Genomic DNA, 2,924 nt, shown 5'->3' with positions numbered 1-2,924 from the left:
GAGAAGGAAATGGCAACCCACTCCAGTGTTCTTGCCTGGAGAATCCCAGGGACGGGGGAGCCTGGTGGGCTTCTGTCTATGGGGTTGCACAGAGTTGGACATGACTGAAGCAACTTAGCAGCAGCAGCAGCAGGCAATTCCCTGCCCCCAAGCGTTTTATAACAGGGACTTCCCTGGTGGCTCAGACGGTAAAGACTCTGCCTGCCAATGCAAGAGACACAGGTTCTGTCCCTGATTGGGGACGATCTCCTGGAAAAGGAAAGGGCAACCCATTCCACTATTCTTGCCTGGAAAATCCCATGGACAGAGGAGCCTAGTGGGCTACAGTCCATGGGATCGCAAAAGAGTTGAGCATGACTTAGCGACTAAAGAACAATAAAAGTATCTTATAATACACTAACGAATAGACAATTAGCAAAGAAATAAATGCTCTAAACTAAATTTTCCATCTCCAAATCTATTACCAGTGAAACCTTGCCTCTGATGGTTACACGCTGTCATTGGGCCTCTGTTATTTTGGGATCTGATGACTTCCTTTGCTGTCGGCGAGCCCAGTTCTGTAAGACTGTCCCCTCCTCTCAGTCCTGGCTTGTAGATCACAGCTGCCCCTTCTTGATGATGCAGGTGGCCCTTGGACTAATGCATTCCAGTGATTCTGGCGGACAGTGTCCTGTGCCTTTGAACATGACCATCTGGAGAGATTCCTGGCCTCACTTATGTGAGTTTTTTGAGCCTTCTTCTACCATTTTCAGCAGCAGTTCTGGCATTTTTATCGCATTTAGAAAGGGCCAATGCTCTCTTCAAAATTTCAAGAGTTAGAGCAGCATCATGTCAGTTCCATGGCCTTTGCAGGTAATTAAATCTTCTAGCATGGGAGAATGCTTTGTTATCAACAAACTCTTCTTTATCTGGCCTTCAGTAACGGTTCTCTTGTTTCAGTACTCTCATAATCCAGTCTGAGAGATACCATCAGATCCCTGCCTGGGAGGTTTTGGCTAGGACTTTCAGCTGTTTATTTCCTCCCTTTACAGGCTCAGCACTTCATCTCTCTAGCCAGTTCATACTATGACTTCACTCTAGTGACCTAAAGGAGAGGGGAAGGGTTATATTCTAAAGGTCGGGGTGGGAATCTGTCCCATTTTGTGAAGCAGAGGCTTTTCATCTTCAATCAAGTAGAAATAGGAGGCATGAACCACTACTATAAGCACAGATGGGTCACAAAAAGCTTGAATTATCATGTTTTCCAGTATATACTTACCTGGCAGGGGAGGTACCATGATCAAGAAGGTGGTTCTCCCAGGGAGAGGCTTAGTCATTGTACGGCAGGTGTGTTGACCTCTGCGATTTCCGCAAATGTGGGAAACTTGATGGCATAACTTCTGGTAGTGGGGGACTGCATTAAGCTCTTTTTTTTTTTTTTTTTTTTTTTTAGGGCTTCCCTGATAGCTCAGTTGGTAAAGAATCCACCTGCAATATAGGAGACCCCGGTTTGATTCTTTAGTTGGGAAGATCCGCTAAAGAAGGGATAGGCTACCCACTCCAGTATTCTTGGGCTTCCCTGGTGGCTCAGCTTGTAAAGAATCCGCCTGCAGTGCTGGAGACCTGGGTTTGATCCCTGGGTTGGGAAGATCCCCTAGAGAAGAGAAAGGTTACCCACTCTAGGATTCTGGCCTGGAGAATTCCATGGACTGTATAGGCCATGTGGTGCAGAGTCGGACATGACTGAGCAACTTTCACTTTCACTTTCCAGTATATCAGTCCAGACTTTATTGTTGTTGTTTAGCTGCTAAATTGTATCTGACTCTCTGTGACCCCATGGATTATAGCACACCAGGCTCCTCTTTCCTCCACTATCTCCCAGAGTTTGCTCAAATTCATGTTCATCATCTTTTCTCTTTGGTGACTGAGACATCAGTTACTGGAGCCATGTCCCCTGCTAAGTCTGTCTGCTGAGGACAGAATGGATGCCCCAGAGAGAGGAGCAGAGAAGAAAGAGGAAAAGTAGACTTTACACATTTCCCTCTCTGGATTTATTTGTCTCTAACACCGACATGGAACATACTCTTTTCTAAGTGGGTCATACATTGTACTTTTTCTATTGCTCTGATTCAAGTTGGATGTGTCTCCCTTGCAGCAAACATATTTCAACCTGGACATATATTTAAAGGAAACCCATTTCAAGCAGTGGGACAGTTCCAGACCATATTCTTGAATATTTAAGAAGAATGTCCTTGAAAGGTCATCTAAGTCATTCCTTTGCCTTCAAGCAGAATGACACAAACTATCCAAGAACGCATGTGGATTTCTAATAAATGCCATCTCTTGGTGACATATGCCTGTGGGGTGTGTATGTGTAAATTATAATATGAGACACTCCAAAAAAAAAGACAACTATACATTTCTATCTCTTTCTCTGCAAAGTGATGAGTCATGTTAAACAGTGCCTACTTTGTTTCTCTTTCTGAAAGGGCATCACCAATTACTTTAGCGAATGATGTAAAACAATGCTGAAAGTATCTTAATGAGACAATGTCAAAATTCCTGCTTTTTAAAAATATATTCAACTATCAAAAAATTTTCAGTTTTACAAAGTTTGTCAAATTTACAAACTTTGTCAAAGTTTGTCAAATTTTCAGTTTGACAAAGACTTGTTTTCTGCCATTATCAGTGCCTTATGGAAGAAGAAACAAAAGTTCACGAAAAACAGTCTTCCCAGAACAGTATGACCTCATTTCTGACATTATCAAAGATGCTTCCAGAAAACACTTCACACGCCAGAGCAATGTTGACGTTTCTTCCGTGAGAGCCAGGATCAGTGATCAATGCTCAACAAATAAGAAAGGATTTTCTAAAAGGTAAAGAGAAAGGTTTGTTTAAGATCTCAAAAGAGAACCACCAATAACAGAGGGAAAAGGATGAAATCA

At 42.8% G+C, this 2,924-nt stretch overlaps 1 non-coding gene across 1 annotated transcript; it reads left to right on the top strand.

The window, feature by feature from the left end:
* Positions 1–1,250: 1,250 nt before the first annotated feature.
* On the top strand, positions 1,251–1,413 carry LOC112581464. The gene has a single exon (XR_003106050.2). It is a non-coding gene; the product is annotated as a U1 spliceosomal RNA (small nuclear RNA).
* The last annotated feature ends 1,511 nt before the right edge of the window (positions 1,414–2,924 follow it).

Source organism: Bubalus bubalis, chromosome 22 (assembly GCF_019923935.1).
Source record: "Bubalus bubalis isolate 160015118507 breed Murrah chromosome 22, NDDB_SH_1, whole genome shotgun sequence".
Taxonomy (NCBI): Eukaryota; Metazoa; Chordata; class Mammalia; order Artiodactyla; family Bovidae; genus Bubalus; species Bubalus bubalis.
The sequence above is the reverse complement of the archived record's forward strand: the minus strand, read 5'-3'. Positions and strand labels throughout refer to the sequence as shown.